At 45.4% G+C, this 17077-nt stretch overlaps 1 long non-coding RNA gene across 1 annotated transcript in view; it reads right to left on the minus strand.

Annotated features, from left to right (window-relative positions):
* Positions 1–10494: 10494 nt before the first annotated feature.
* Positions 10495–17077, minus strand: part of LOC147579901 (uncharacterized) — a 52587-nt gene continuing 46004 nt past the window's right edge. Inside the window, exon 3 of the long non-coding RNA XR_015251843.1 lies at positions 10495–10516. This is a non-coding gene — a long non-coding RNA (uncharacterized LOC147579901). The remainder of the gene's footprint in view (positions 10517–17077) is intronic.

Raw genomic sequence — 17077 nt, forward strand, 5'->3', positions numbered from 1 at the left:
GGAAGGAAGGCACAGGATGAGATCACTCTTCAACCAGCCCCTGTTGGTTCCTTGCTAAACTCCAGATGCCTCAGGCTCTACTGGCAGCAGGGACACAGCCCAAAGGATACGCCTTCAATCCAGCAGAGAATTTGGCCATCAGGCCACCTGCTCAAGCCTACACACCCCATGGTTTCTGCTGGCCAATGCCCCGCCCCTTTGCCAGTTCCTTATATTACATAAATCAAGGCCCGAGACCAGCTGAAGACAAGTCAGGACTGAAAAAGGAAAGAGAATTAGAACAGGGGTAGCCAAACAGAGGCCTCTGGCCCAACAATGTGACATCTGGTATTGGAATTATCCCAACACACAAATGCACCTTTGATGGGCGACTACGAGAGACATTGACAGTTGATACTTTGGGGTCTGGGGATGTACAGAAAGAAAAGACCGTTTCTGGGGCGCCTGGGTGGCGCAGTCGGTTAAGCGTCCGACTCCAGCCAGGTCACGATCTTGCGGTCCGGGAGTTCTAGCCCCGCGTCAGGCTCTGGGCTGATGGCTCAGAGCCTGGAGCCTGTTACCGATTCTGTGTCTCCCTCTCTCTCTGCCCCTCCCCCGTTCATGCTCTCTCTCTGTCCCAAAAATAAATAAAAACGTTGACAAAAAAATTTAAAAAAAAGAAAAGACCGTTTCTCTCTTGAAAATTCTACCCAGTTGCCTAATACCTCAAGAAGCTACCCAGTTGGTTTTGCAGAAGTCATCCAAACCTGGCAGAGGGGTGAGTTTTTCTTGGTGACTGAGAATTCAGAATGTTCACAATGAAGTTAGAGGCAAGAAACTGCTGAAGAAGTTGGGTTCCACCCAGTGGTATGCTGGTAAATGTTAACAACAGGTTCTCAAATGGGGGATGGGTGGGCAGCAAGGAGCCCTGATCAGTAGAGTCTCCTAGTTTCCATGGTGTCACTGAATGCAGAGTTGTAAAGGTGTGAATTGAAGAGTATTTCCACCATACAGATACAATACATAGAAACAACTTCGAAAGCATAGATAATAGTACCGAGTAGTAAAATAGTTAAGATGTGATGTTTTAAGTAGTTATTTTACTCTGCTTTCGATATAATTTATTTAATTGCAAGCTTATGTAATTTAATGTTTAATAATAAGTGTTTAACTGATGGCATGTGAAATTCCTGAAAATAAGTCAGCTTTCATAAGCCACTATAAGCCAGCAAATCATTAAATAAATAAATAAATAAAGAATCCAGCACACCATTTGGACTTCCAGCCTCCCCTGTCACTGACATGACCTCTTGGTCCCCACTCCAATGTAGAACTAGCAAAGAGACCTTGGGCAGAGTAACAAAGCCGTGTTGAATTTGAATCGCATTTGAACTGTTCCCTCGTTTCCCCATTTCTCTGATGACCCAACCTATATTAGTCAGGGTTCAACAGAGAAACAGAGTCAGTGGGAGATGAGATAGGTAGGGAGGGAGGGAGGGAAAGAGAGAGACAGAGACAGAGAGCGACAGAGACAGAGAGAGACAGAGAGATTATGGGAACTGGCTCATATGATTATGGAGGCAGTGTCCCACAAAAAGTTGTCTGCAAGCTAGAGAACCAGGAAAGCCAGTGGTATAATTCAGTCAAGAGTCCCGAAGGTCTGAGAACCAGAATCTCTGAAGTTCCAGGGCAGGAGAAGAGGAACGTTCCAATTCTGTCTTGTAGAAGAGAGAATTCCTCCTTCACCTTCACCTTTACTTCCATTCAGACACCCAACAGATTGGATTAAGCCTGCCCACATTGGTGAGAATGGGTCTCTTCAGTCCTCCAATTCAAATGCTAATCTCTCTCTTCACAAACACCTAGGAATAATGTTTTACCAGCTATCTGGGCTTCCCTTTGCCCCGTCAAGTTGACACATGAAATGAACCTCACACAACCCTAACCTTTCTTTAAAACTTGTTTTAATGAGGGGCCTCTGGGTGGCTCAGTCGGTTGAGCATCCGACTTTGGCTCAGGTCATGATCTCGCACTCTGTGAGTTTGAGCCCTGCATTGAGCTCTGTGCGGACAGCTCAGAGCCTAGAGCCTGCTTCTGATTCTGTGTCTCTCTCTCTCTCTGCCTCTCCCCTGTTCATGCTCTCTCTCTCTCTGTCAAAAATAAACATTAAAAATATCTTTTAAAAAAATTTGTTTTAATGATAACGTTTGGCAGATGTGCATATAACCAAGGCATAGACATTACTATAATGAGCACCTGTGAACTATTCAGTTTGAAAAGTAAAACATTGCAGATTCACCTGAAGTTTCCTGTGTGTCTTCTTCATTATGTCCCCCTCCCTCTTCTTCAGAGGTGACAACTGTCCTGAATTTGATGTTTACCATTCCCATGCTTATCTTCCTAATTTTAGTAATATGTATTTATCCATGTGTTTCTGTGCGTATGTGGGTGTTTACATATGTATATGTGTATATGTATTGTTTCCAGTCTCTTTACAGATAGGAAAATTTAAAACACTCAGACTCCAACTTGCTTGAATAAAATATCTTTCTCATTATTATTATTATTTTTTCGGTTTCTGGCTCTGAAGAATGAAGATCACCAAAAACAGGCTTATGGATAAAACTGGCCTCTTTATTTCTAGCCTAAGGATAATTTAGAAGGATGGGTGCATGGCTGGCCTGCAGGACTGGAATAAATGCTAATGAGCAAAGAAAAGTTGTTGTGGGGTGCGGTTTTTTTTTGTTTTTTTGTTTTTTTTTTTTTTACTTCCAGATAATGGCCTGTCTTCTGTTTCACTGTGAATGCCATAGGTAGCAAATCATGGTTGTCACTTGAATTTCCATCTGGCTTTTCCTTGTCATTCTGTATAAATGCCGCTGTGAAGACGTCTTATTCATTGAATCCTTTACTAACCATAATTTTCATCCAAGAGGTAAGAGTTTACATAGCATTTCTATTTTACCCCTTTCTTAAAATGACAAATATTGACAAACATCAAGGCAGGGAGATGTTTTTTACGCAGATTGTCGTAAGCTAAAAATCGCAAGATGGAGATTTGTGATTCTTTTTTGAACTTGATTATAAAAGTTTTTATCGAGCACTGTCAGACGCGTAAGCTGGGGAGAGACTTCAGATTTATAACTTGGTCCTAAATGGGCAACAGCAGATATAAAATCTTGGAATTTAATATCAGCTTTGAAAATGTTAAATTGAGAGTTCGAGCCGTTTTTACTTTATGAACTGGCACATTGTAGAATGCACGGGCTGTATTGATTTCTGACAGAAGAGGCTGTCTCTAAAATGGATTTGAGCCTTTTCATATTCCATTTCATCCTAAAGGCACATTTTAAGCGATGTCCTCTTCATTTCCATTTAGTGTGTGTGACTTAATTGAAGAAGAAAGAAAACAGCTTTACAGAGAAGGACCTTTTCCCAGAGCCTGTTGGGGTCACTACAGGGGTGGAGAATAAAATTAAGGAAATCTGCTAAATGACCTGAAGTTCACGCCATGGATTTTTTCCCCCCAAGTATTTCAGTTCAAAGCAGATTCAAAACCATTTCCTTGGGCTATTTTTGAAACAGAGCGACAAGAGGAAAACAAAGTCCTTTGTGTCACTCCTCAATTTTTTGGTCCACCATCCCTGCCTGGAGAGGTCTCCTCACCACCTCTGCCTGCCTTTCTCACTTTCTGGGAATGCAGTTCTGGGCTCAAAAGTCTTGGAGATGGGGACCCCAAGCAACCTTGGTCTGGTGAGCAGTGAAGGACAGGGCTGGGAATATGCTTGTCAGGGCAGAAACCATGTTAACATCAGTTGCACATGTCATGGGACAGTTAACCAGGGTAGCTTTTACACTCAGGATTCCAGCCCACTGGTGTCTGTACAAAGACCCAAGATTGGTTGGCAAAAATGCCATCCTAAGCAAGTTTTGGGATAGCCTGTGATTAAAGGTTGCTGGAAAGGAGCCTCTGCCCCAAAGATATCCTCTGTGTTGATTTTCTATGATTGCTGTTACAAATTACTGCAAATTTAGCAGCTTAAAACAACACAAATTTATTCTCTTACAGTTTTGGAGGTTGGAAGTCTGAAATGGGTGTTGTGGGGCTGAAATCAAAGTCCATGTTCCTTCTAGAGGCTGTAGGCAAGAATTGTCACCTTTTCTAACTTTTAGAGGCTTCCTGATGTCTTGGTTCATGGCCCCTTCTCTTTCATCTTCAAAATACATCAATCCAACATCTGCTTCTGTTGTCACAGTTCCTCTCCCAGCTTCTGACCCTTCTGTCTCCCTTATAATGACCCTTGCGATTACATTGGCTCTATCTGGATAATCTAGGATAATCCCCACATCTCAAAACCTTTAATTTAATCATACATGCAAAGACCCTTTTTCCACAGAAGGCAACATATTCACAGATTAGGACGTGCGCATCTTTGAGGGAGGCATTATTTAGCCCGCCGCACTTAACCAATACTAAACTGAAATGCTGCCTTTTGAGAGACTTTCTTTCAGGCCTTACATTTTGTATATTTAAGAGTCTTTTTTAAAATGCAAACACTCCTGGTAAAGTGATGGCAAGACAGCCATCTTGAGAGAGCCCTGGCCCGCTCTTGAGTTCTTTCTGCCCTTAATTCTTCTACCTACTGGGGCTGACTTATGTTGGTTTATGGAAGCCCCTGTGAGGTGCACCGGCCCTAGCCCTAAAACCATGAGAAAACAAAGAAAATAAGATTATAAGATTACATTTATGAATCCATCATTTACCTGATCAGAACAGAGATACCTAGAGTCATCTGAAAGAGAAAAAAATAGCTCTCACAGCTGGAAGAACACTGAGTAACCAGATGAAGGGGATTATTCTGGATGGTCTCAAGCAGAAGCAGGGTGGCCTGGAAGGAAGTGTGGGAAAGAAAAAGCACAATGCTTGCAGGCCCATGTAGCAGGGATCTCTGCCCATCTAGAGCTGTTCTCCTTCTTCCCTACATTGCTCTGTGACCCGAGAGGCTGGCCTCCACAGATTGTGACCCAAGAGGCTGGCCTCCACAGATCGTATCAAGCTCTCTGGCTTCTGCTTGGGTTCAGCCAATGGGAGGCACAAGCAGAATCAAAGGACAGGAGGAGCGAGAAGCCCAAGTATTTCTTCCTCAGTTCCCTCCCTGCTAGACAGCTTTGGCAATGATGTGTTTATTCCCATACCGAGGCCTTGGATCCTGTAGAACTGCTCTCTCCCTCAGGGCTGCAACTACCGGCTTCTCCAGCTTCTGACAACTGCTTCTTCCTTTTGCCCTGGAGATGGTAATTACTCCCAAGGTTGCCAGATTGGGGCTAGATCAGGGGTGCTTCATCATCTCTCGTTGGCTTCAAAACACATTGGAAAAGAATTCCTTCTTCAGCTCTCTGCAATCACTACACTCTTTGGAGTATGCTGTTTATCTTCTGGCCTGATGCCTGCCATATTCCAGCACTGCCCAGAAGAGAGTGAGTAGGCCGAGTTTGATGGGGGCATGCGTCCAGCCGTTCTGGCAGGTACTTCTTTCTGGTAAAAGTGGTGGCCCCAGACCTTAGCACTCAATGCCGTTAAATTCTGGGCTTCTCTGCCTGACACCCTCTCTGCACTGATTTCAGAAGCCCTGAACAGCCAGTTGCTGCTTTGACTTCATGCAGCTTCTCATTCTGTGCGAGACAAAGCACTGAGTGGGCTCCAGTCACTTCACCAGCTTTATGTCTTATTGTACATTAATAAATTGGCTTTTTTATTTGTATTGCTCCCTGAGCTTTGTTCCTATGAGTGATCATCGCTCATCCAGTCAAACTGAGGGCATGAGACAATGGAGCGTCTGGAGTAGCAGGGCTGGGAACAGACCAGGTGCTGGACCATAGTGAATGCCCCAAGGTAAATGCCACCTTGCCAGGCTGCCTGGTGCCCAGGCCCTCTGGCATCTCTTGCAATATCTGTCCCAGCACACACTCCTTGCAGACTTCTGTAACCTCTAATGTCCTCCACTGGGCCAACATTTTATGATCCTCCCCCAAGCTGTTATCGTCTAACACCTTGCAGGGATTATGACAGCTGGCTCAGAGCCGGAACACGTGGAAACAGGACACGGCTCAATGCCGGAAGAGGGTGGGATGTGGGAGGGGGACAGGTGAGGTGATGAGGCAGGAGGAGGTTGACAACAAGGGGGCTGTCAGCTTGACCTGCTTCACTTTTCTGCAGCTGCCCCCGGGAGCTCTCATTCCCTGCATGCCCTCTATGGGTCCAGGTTCTGGTCTCAGTTCTGCTACTACCTGTGTGAACTTTATCTTCTCTAGATATCCGTCTCCTCAACTGAAAAGTGAATGCTACAAATCCATGAGTCCATTCCACCTGCATTTGTCATGTATGTTCAAGTATTGCAAAACACATGCATATCCTAGTGGCATTTAGCTGGGAAGTAGAGATTCAGTCTGAAGTGGGCTCTTAAGGCTTTAGGTTTAGAGCCCAGGAGGTCACATGAACTTAGGCTTAGAATCCAGCTCTACTACTTACAAGGTCTACTATGTGACCCTAGGCAAGTTATTTAACCCCTCTGAGCCTTAATTCCCTCATCTGTAAAGCAAGAACAGTGCTGCCTACCTTACACAAAGGTAAAGATTATATGAGATAATATATGTATGCCCCAGACCTAAGCCAGGGTCTCCCGCCATCCAGTCTCTGCATGAAGTTACATTTGAAGAAGATAGTCCTAGAGGCGAATGTAATTCGTACTGCTTTCTGATCACAGAAGTATCACTCAAAGATCATAAGAGAGGGTCCAGTCTATAACCCACCGTAACCTTTCATAAAATATCTTTTATTCTTCTGCCCAATTGCCCTGCCCCCACTAGAAATCTCACAAAACTCTCCCAACGGCATTTGACTTACCAAGTCTAGCCAAACAAAACGAAACAAGTAACAGAAAAGGATGCACAGTTTAATTTGATTTTCAGATACACAACAAATCTTTTTTTAGCACTAATATTTCCCATGCAATATTTGGGACATACTTATACTAAAAAACATATACATTACACTAAAAAAATTACCGGTTTATCTGAAATTCAAATGAAACTGGTGTCCTGTATTTTATCTGGCAACGCTCCCTAACACCCATCTCACAGATTTTGTTTTTCTGTTCTTCATTCCTCCCCATCCCATATTTGCGACACAGGTTGACGGTGCTAAGTTTCTCCCACTTCATTTTCAGATTTTCATCTACGCTCTGCCCAGTACCGGCATCCTCCACAATGAGGGAGAGCTTTGGAGGGGGCCCAGCAAGAAGAACCCTTCCCTTTCCCCCTGCTTCCCTGGTCCTCCCTCTACAGCCACTCCCCCAGTCCTACCTTTGCAGAAGCTCAGTAGCCAGGAGGACCTGAAAGGGTAGGAGAGAAGAGAAGCTCACCGGCAAAGACCAAATTTTTGTTAGTGTTAGGGAGTGGAGGTATCGCTCACACGTTAACAAATACGGTACTTAGCTCAGGCTCTGCAGTACGGTAAACACAGACGGCCTGCTCTTCGTCATCCTTCTCCTCCTTGACATTCGGAGCGAGACCTCCTTTCCCAGCCTCCTAGACCAAATCCAAGGCCTCATTCTCCATAGAACACTCCAGAGACCTTAAAAGAGGCCCGCCCACCCCGGGGCTCCTGCTGAGATGCTGCAGGAGTCCCAAGCCCCCTGGGTCTGGATCCACACCAGCCCGTGGTAGCCTCCGCTCCAGGATGGTCTCAGCTCCATTACTTTGAAGGCCCAGGTGGTCACAACATCGCTTTGTTCTCGGGGTCACGTGACCCACCCAGAAAGCTCAAAATTCCCAAAGGCCCCTGATGAGCCAAGGGGTTCCTTCTGGGACGGCGGCCTTGGTTCTCTTTAAAGGGGCCGCTGGGCCGCTGTTGCCAAAGGCAGTACTCTTCCTCCATCCTGGGGCCACCTGAGGGAGTTAAATTCCCATTTCAAAAACAAAGCCCACTGAACTGGAATAGTGTTGGTCCTGAGTGCCAGCAAGAGCCTTGCCTCATTCCCAAAGGGGTACTGGGTCCATTAAAGCTTTTCACAGCTGATTGCTCACCTGCTCTTTATTTTCCACTTCACTCGGTGCACTAAACAGTGTCCCGGAGAGAAGGACCCAGCAGAACACATCAATAAAATTGAACATTTCCCCCTCAATCCTCTTTGAGGCAGACCCTCCAGTCTGTCTCAATGGGGAGATACAGCTTCATTTCTCTCCTTTTTTTTCCCCTTCTTCTAAGAGTGGGAATCCAATCTGGGACAGATCAGACCCAGGGCTTAAAAAAAAAAAAAAAAATGGCACCACAATCATTTCTCCTTATAACTACCAAGGGGTTTCTCCGCTGTTCTTTCTTCCTATATCATTGCTACTTCCCAAAGAGCATCACATAAGAAACAGAAAGAACAAAAGAAGAAGGCTGGGTGGCATGGTACACTTCCTAATTTCAATTCATTTCAGCAAACATTTGGTCTGAGGAACCAACCCACCACAGGGGATACAAAGCAGGGTAAAGCCAGAGCCTGCCCTCCTGAGGCCCACCGTGTGGGAGACTCAAGACATAAGCAGCATGAAAGCAGCATTGAGAGGGGCTGTGTGCACAGGAGGAACAGGGCAGGACGAGGGATGGCTAGAAGGTCTCAAAGAGACCTTCAGAGAGGAGCAGCGCTGTTGTTTGTGTGTGTTGTTATTGCTGTGGCTTTTGTTTTTGTTTTATTTTCTCTCCTTTTCTATTCCCCCTCTGCCTTCTAATCAAGCCCATCCCTAGTCTACTGGGTTGGCTGACCTTGAACTTGGTAGTCCTCCAAACCCTTCAGTATTCCTCCCACCGTGACTCTAGAAAACAGACCGTTTTGTCTAGCTTTTCCTATAGATGTTTCTGTCCAGAAGAAGTGTAGCATGCAATATATATATATATTGTTGTTGTTTTGGGTTTTTTGTTTGTTTGTTTGTTTGTTTATTTTAACTGAGCATTTACTATGGTAAGCACTAAGAAAATGGTTCTGGAAAATAGTCATGAGCAAAAACACCTAGAGACTCCCCCCTCCCCCCCGTTCATGGTGCTCACAGAGCAGTGGTTCAGCATGGAGTTAAGATTACAAATGCACATACTTTGGAGTTGAAAAGAGCCGGGTTGTCTTATCGTCCATGAGACTGTAAGTTAATTAAATTCTCTGTGACTCAGTTTGCTGATGTGTAGATCACGGACAATACTACCCGGCTCATAGGTTTGTCATGAGGTGTTGGCAAGGTGTGCAAGGTGTGGGCGCATGGCAGGAGCCCCCACTAGTGGTAGAGATGGTCTTCTAGTACCACACATTTGGCACCTCGTGATAACACTGACGACACTACTGTGCTTTGCTGTTTTCACATTGTGTCCCATGTGTCTGTTTCATTTCACCCACAACATCATAAGCCCCTTGAGGACATAACAACAACCGAGCAGATCATAAGTGCTCAACAAATAGCCATTGAGTTCGGGTTGCGGGAGACTGTGGAATTTTTCTGCAAAGCCACGGAGGTTTCCATTTTAGGCAAGAGCGAAGGGGGCCGGAGAATTTCCATGGCCGAAATGCCGAATGCACTTGCTCAGAGGCAAAGGCAAAGTGAATTTCGACGGTGCTGTGACAGCGTCCTGTGACAGAGAGCCTGCAGAGCAGAGGAGAACACAGCTGAATAAACCCGGGGCATAGAGGCAAATGCAGCTCCACAGGATGAAAGATAGCAGGAGGTCCGTATGAGACTGAGAAGGAAACTGTATTACTGCCCAGAGAGAGGCTAGGGCCGCTCTCTAGGTGGGTGGTGCTCGGGGAATCCCACGATGTGGGATCAAATGGAACAGCCATTGGGGACAACCACCAACTTGGAAGGCAGGAAAGGTAGGTGATCAGTAAACAAGTAATTGAGTCAAAAGATGCTTCTCTCCCCCCCACCCCCCTACCACCTCCGCCCACTGGCCCTGGAGAGATGGCTGGGCTGCAGCCACCGAAGAATAACCTGTGGGACACTGAGAAATTGGAAAATGTTTCTTGTCCTGAGAGATCCCTACAGGTTAGCTGGCAGAGAGAAAGTGGTCAATAAATTTTTGCCAATGATTATTTGAGTTCTGAGCATCAGAAGCCTATAATGTAGCATTTAAAGGGGATTATTTAGGCCCATCTCTTTGCTTACATGTCTGGAAACCAGTCCAGAGAAGTGAAGTGACTTGCCCAAGGCCATACCGGTAGTAAAGAAGTTGGGAATCCTTGTTCGGATCCCCCAGGTCTGGGCTCATTGTTCATTCTTTTTTTTTTTTTTTTTTCATTGCTCATTCTTTAGGCAAACAAGTCTACAATGAGCAGCAGTTCTGTTTCTTGTGGTCAGGGCCCCAGCCACACCTTGACCTCCATTCAAGCTCAGATGACTTCAATGTGGAATTTTCTTTTTCCCAAGTTCTCTTCCAACTGAGTAATGTGGTTGCATCAGCCTTGTTTTTTCTCCTGTAGTTCTCAGCCTTGTTCTCTCTCCTGTAGCTCTTTAAAAAAAAAAAAAAACACAAAACTTTTTTTAATGTTTATTTTTGTTTATGAGAGAGACTGAGACAGAGTGTGAGTGGGGGAGGGACAGAGAGGGAGACACAGAATCTGAAGCAGGCTCCAGGCTCCGAGCTGTCGGCACAGAGCCAGACGTGGGGCTCAAACCCACGAACAGCAAGATCATGACCTGAGCGAAGTTGGCCGCTTAACCCACCAGCCACCCGGGCTCCCCTCCTCCCCCGTAGTTCTAAATATGTCTTTCAAAGCTGGAGAAACCTCAGCGAGGAAACCAACGTGACTGTCTTCAGACAACAGAAGCCTTAGTCAAGCTCAGCTATTATCAGTTATTAATATTGTCATTAACATTATTTGGTCGCCAACTGTTGGCTAGGCCCAGGCAGTGACAAACCAACAGCTAAGGTGGCCCCCATGGCGCGCACCGAGAGCAGGCCTGCCGCTCTGTCCCTTGTCAGACACCGCAGGTCTCCGGCAAGCCCCCACAGCAGGCACAGGAAGAAAATAAGCAAGTTGATGCCGGCCTGAGCTGAGTCATCAAGGCTCAGATGGGAGAGTCTGAGGGAAGGTGGCTGGAGCGTCCTGGCTCTGTGAGCAAACAGCTGAGATGGAGGTTGTAGAGAAATCACTCCCTACCCCTCCCACGGCCGGAGCGGCCCCCCCTCCACCCCTGCAAGTGATCCGCAGAGCCCAGGGTGAGCCAGGGCCCCTCAAATTGGCATTTTATTGCTGAATTTTAAAAGGTATCGGTCATTGCCAGTCTTCTGTTTTGTATCTTTTAATCGTTTTAAAATTGTGCGTTCTGTGCCCTGAGGCGATTTGAACACCAAGGGCAGCACTTTATAAAACAAATAGATAATGAGCTGTATCCCCTTCCTGGCAGGATGGAGACGTAGGCAGCAGGGGTGGGGTAGGAGGGGACACAGAGAGAAGCCTTCTGAGGGTTTTCGGCCTGCAGGGCCTCACTCCTGCTGGTCAATCCTTCCCTTATTCCTCCTATGGTTTCACGCTGGGCTTCTGAGCACCAGCAGGAGCCAGAAAATTGGAAGCTAGGAAGTTCGGTGCTGCCCAGGCCAGCCCGGCAGAGCCAGCTTGAGAAGGCCGGATTCCTGCAGGGACTGTGTCTTTACAGAGTTGTAGAGAACACAGCCCCACAGTCACGGGGGGAGAATTATGACTGAAAGGAAAAATCGAGATCTGGGGGCTCCTGGGTGGCTCAGTCAGTTAAGCATCTGACCCCCCCCTTTTTTTTAATGCTTTTATTTATTTTTTGAGAGACTGTGAGAGAGTGTGAGTAGGGGAGGGGCAGAGAGAGAAGGAACAGAAGATCCAAAGTGGCCCTTGCACTGACAGGCCGACAGCAGCGAGTCCCATGTGGAACTCAAACCCACGAACCGCAAGGTCATAACCTGAGCTAAAGTCAGACACTCAACTGACTGAGCCACACAGGCGCCCTATAAACATCCGACTCTTGATGTCAGCTCAGGTCATGACCTCACGGTTGTGAGATCGAGCCCAGAGTCGAGCTCTGCGCTGAGCATGGAACCTGCTTGGGATTCTCTCTCTCTCCTTCTCTCTCTCCCCTTCTCTCAAAAAAAAAAAAAAGAAAAAAAAAGGAAGAAAGAAGGAGATGTCGGACAACAGATGTCCATAGCACACAGGCACACAGATTTGGCTACTGTGTGTTCTGGCAGGATGTAGGAAAGAGAAGTGAGAGCCAGACAAAAAGTCCCAGGGAACAACCACACATTTCACATTTGCTTGGTGCTCTGTGGTTGAATCAACACTTCCCTTCCCTGGAAAATTCTGCCTAAGTAATATGGCTTCAGGGAAATGAGGCCCTGGGCCATTTTAGGAAGGGAGACCTACTCTTGCTGAGAAACACAACTGTGAGTGATAAAGGGAAAGAGAGCCCTGTTTCCTGACTCATGAAGGCAATACAGTATTTAACAAATACCATTTGCTGATGAAGTTCTGACAAGGCCACTCAATAACCCATGATTCTGACGACTCCACTTAAGAATCTGCTTGAGCCCAGACTTCAGCTGCTATTAATAGAGGTCATGTTGTTGGCAGGCTGAAGCACGTTCTGTGCACAGGAGAGCAAATACCAAGTGGGGGACCCAAGACACCACAGGTATTTCAATCTAAGTCACAACATCATTTCAGCCCAATTCCACTGCCCTCGGGGGCCTGGCCGACTTCCTGCCATCCCATCTTCATTTCTACCTCCTAAATAATACTTCTTGTGCTGTTTTATTAGATTATGAAAGGTATATACATACTTATTTCAGGAAACTCAAATAAAGGACAGAGTCCCCATATCCTGCTCAACCTTGCTACAAACCCTCATGTCCTTTTCTAGGCATGTATGAATGAATATTATATACGATTTTTAAGTGGAATTATACTGTTTTATAACATACATTGAAAATACCTCTCTATGCCTATTATACACTTCTATAGCATCAGTTTTATTAAAATCAAGGGTTTGTAAAAATTATATGGATGTACCATAAAGTATATTTACCCAATCCCTTATTGTTGGACAGCTAGATTGTTTACAAATGTTATTATTATGGGGTTCTCCGGAGTCATGTCAAGGTAAAACAAACACACCCCTGGATAATGGGGTTACTGTAGGGTAGTGTAATGGCCAGAATGTTAGGGTAAGAAACAGGGGCACAGTACAGAAAAGGGGCTATGAGAGAGAAGAACTGCCCTCAGAAAAATATTATTTCTGTCTGACATCATGCAGACCACAGCTGGAACTCTGGAGTTTTTCTGGGCTCTTCTCCCAGTTCAGTGGAGATTTTGCCATTTGAATGACATAAAGAAGCCTTATCCATATGGGTCCTGTTGTTTCCATGTGGTGGTGGTAGATGGGTCACTAATTCCATTAGCTTTGATTATGTATGTTTCAGTAAATAACTAGATAATAAATCACCCCACAACTTACTGGCTTAAACCAATCATCATATTTGCCTGTGATTCTGTGGCTCAGCAAACAGGGCTGTATCAGGTAGTTATTCTGTTCTACAAGCCATTTTCTAGGGGCAAGCACTTGGCTTCCTTTTACATGGTGGCTGGGCAGTAGGTCTAAGAAGAACATTCATATGTCTGGCACCTCAGCACTTCTCTACATGACCCCTCTCTCTCTCCATATGGTTAGCTTGGGCTTCCTCACCACATGGAAGTCTCAGGATAGCCAGACTTCTTACATGGCAACTGTCTCCAAATAGGACAAAATTGGAAGCTACTGATGTCTTTAAGGCCCAGCCTTAGAAGATACACAATGTTACTTCCAATGCATTCTATATGTCAAAGCCAGTCTCAGGGTCAGTCTTTTCCAAAGAAAAAGGAAATAGGCTCTGCCCCTGGATGGAAGGTGAGGCAAAGAATGTGCATCCATCTTAACCTACTACAGTAAATCTGCTGAAGACAAAAGGGTTACGAGGTTCTTGCGTAATTAAGAAACAGAACACTATGGCGTTGCAAATCACTAAGACCCAAGTGTGGACTCATCCAGCGAGAAGAGATTCCCCCAGTTCTGAGCAATAAACCAAAAGAGACCATTACCAGATGGCATGTGGGAAATGGAATCTTTGGCAGAACTCACACCCAGGAGACGGTAGTGACGCCGATCCTGCCCCACGGCCCCCACCCACAGTGTTGGAGGAGGGCTCTTCAGCCCAGCTCCTTCCTCTGCTATGGAGCTTACTTACCCCTGGGTTCCAGCAAGGCACCTGCTTCTCCTTTTTCAGATTCCTCACTCCTTAAGTATAGTTATTCTTTCCCAAGCCTGCATTATATGGGTTTTGAGATCTTTGTGAGATCCTTTGCACTGAAATTACAAATACTGGTTCTGCAAATGTTGATATGCTTCCTCAGACTGGCAAAAGAAAAGAAGACATAGGTTGCCTCATGAAAATAGTGAATTTACCGTGTAAGAGTTGATCATTTCTTTTCATATGGGGGCCCTGAAAAAGCTAAAATCCCTCGCCCGTCTTGGGCTCTAGAGGTCTGTGTACATCAGCCACTCACTCAGGGAAAGACCCTGACTGCTCCCCTCACAACTACTGTGATGCCACAGGGAGTTTCTTGGTCACACCTACTCCCATCTGATTGTTGGTTCTATAGTTTCTTACAGGCTTGTCCAAGTGCTGGGCTGGCCCACACTTAATATCAAGTCATTCATTGCCTGATTCCCACTGGATTGATAAAAAAGATGCTGCCACTTGGGCAGTTCCTTGCCACTTTACCTGAAATGAAGCCATCTGTGGGATACTATGCAGGCAAATGGGCCACATCATGGGCAGGAAGTTGCATCGTCTATTGTCATCTACACACAACCTTGGGCCAAGCCATGGAGGTCTACTCTGCAGAAATGTACAGACCGTGGCCTCTTTAAAGGGGGCTTAGACTTGGGGCGCCTGGGTGGCTCCATCGGTTAAACTCATACTCTTGATTTCTGCTCAGGTCGCAATCTCACGGTGTGTGAGTTCAAGCCCCGTGTAGGGCTCTGTGCTGACAACAGAGATTCACTGTCTACCTCTCTGTTCCTTCCCTGCTTACTCTCTCTCTCAAAATAAATAAATAAACTTTAAAAAGGGGTGGGGGGGCTTAGACTTAGTGTCTGTTTGCACTCCAAACTGATCAGATAAGGGCTGACCAGCTCTTTAATATTTAAAGTTTCTTTTTCACAGTCCAGCCTGAAGCCTTGTGCCCATTCGATTTGTACTGCCACATACCTGGCTGATGCTGGTGAATTGAGACAAATATCATCTATTCAGAACTGAAAATGACTCCATTTTTCCCTATGCCTCCCTCCAACCATAAGGCAGTGCTCTAAAAGCTGGGGGTGGGACAGATGCCTGCTTCCCTGGGAGAGGAGAATTCTACCCCCCACCGCAGTCCCTTAGGCTTCTCTTGTTATATCGTCCCTAGACCATTGGGAAGGAATCAAGACATTACTTTATTCGATCAGGATCATTTATAAATAGCAGAACCACTTTCTGCTTCACTGCAGCTCATGATATTGAGATGAGTGAATTAAAGTAAACGGCTATTAGAGAAAGTAGGGGAGTGAATTTTAATGTAACGTATGGCAGACCTTCCTTCGGAATCTTTGCATATTGTAACCATTGTGTAGGCAATGGGGTAAGCACTTTGGAGCTTGTATACCTGGTCCTCGCACCTGGATACAAGGCTCTGGATGGGCCAGACCAAATGCAGGCGGATGGGGCACTGGCCTCATGTCCCTCCCCACCTCACCACCTTCTGAGCCTGAAGTTAGCAGGTTTCCTGCTGAGTCCTGAGTTTCATCTGTGGCTCCAGAGAAAGAAAGTGCCCCCTTCTGCAGAAATGTTTTGTCTCTGATAGAAGAGGCCCTTTCACCAGGTACCAGGGTGTCTGGAAAAAGTCTAGGAAAAAAGAGGAAAGAGGTGTGTGTGTGTGTGTGTGTGAGAGAGAGAGAGAGAGAGAGAGAGAGAGAGAGAGACAGAGAGAGACAGAGGGAGACAGAGAGACAGAGACAGAAACAGAAACAGAGACAGAGATTGGAAGGGACGGAGGGATTGAGAAAGAACATGAACTCAGTCCTGGGCTTTCTTACAGTGTTGGCTCTCTGCCCTCACTGATCTGGGTCAGTACATCCTGCTGAGAACATGCCCTCCCTTCCCTCAGAAACCTAAAAGGACACTTTGACTTCATTCACCGGTCTGATTTGGACATTGCAACAAATACGTTTATCCCAGCTTTCTGTTTGGCCTTTTGTGACACCCTTGAGGGGGTAGCTGCGTCTTTTCGTTCTCACACACACCCCCGCCTCCTGCATTAAGGTTGGATTCTCTTGCTTAACGCAGAGAGCTGTGAGGACCTAAATACTAAGGTGTAGCATCAGAGTGAGGGAAAGAAACGAGTGGGAAGAAAATTCACTCAAAAGGACTTTGCGTATGCAGATGGGGCTATTTTTTTTAAACTTTATTTTGAATTCGTTTCAGGCTACGGAAAAGCACAAAGTTTTTTTTTTTTTTTTTTTTTTTCAGAAAACTACAAAAAGTGCAAAGAATTCCTGTATACTCTTCATCTCATTTGCTTATCATTTTCTCTCTTTATATACTTTTTTCTGAACTAGCTGCAAATAACTTGAACATATGATGCCCCTTTATCCCTAAATACTTAAGCATGCATTTCTAAAAAAAAAAAAAAAAGAAGAAGACATTTTCTTTCCTAACCCCAATACATTATCAAAATCAGGAAAATAATATTGATGTAATACTATTATCTAAACTACGTATCTTTTTCAAATGTCGTCAGTTCTTCTCACAATGTTCTTTATAGCAAAAGAGAAAATTGTCTTGCTCCAGAAGCCAATCCAAGATTACCCATTGTCATGTCTCTTTAGGTTCCTTCAGTTAGGATACTTCCTCAGTCTTTGTCATTCGCGATGCTGATATTTTGAAGAATCTAAGCCATTTATTGAATAGACTGTCCCTCATTTGGAGACTGTCTGATGCTTCCTCACAATAAGATTCGGGTTGTAC

This window comes from Puma concolor, chromosome B3, assembly GCF_028749965.1.
Source record: "Puma concolor isolate L17-30 chromosome B3, mPumCon1.1.hap2, whole genome shotgun sequence".
In the NCBI taxonomy this organism is placed as follows: domain Eukaryota; kingdom Metazoa; phylum Chordata; class Mammalia; order Carnivora; family Felidae; genus Puma; species Puma concolor.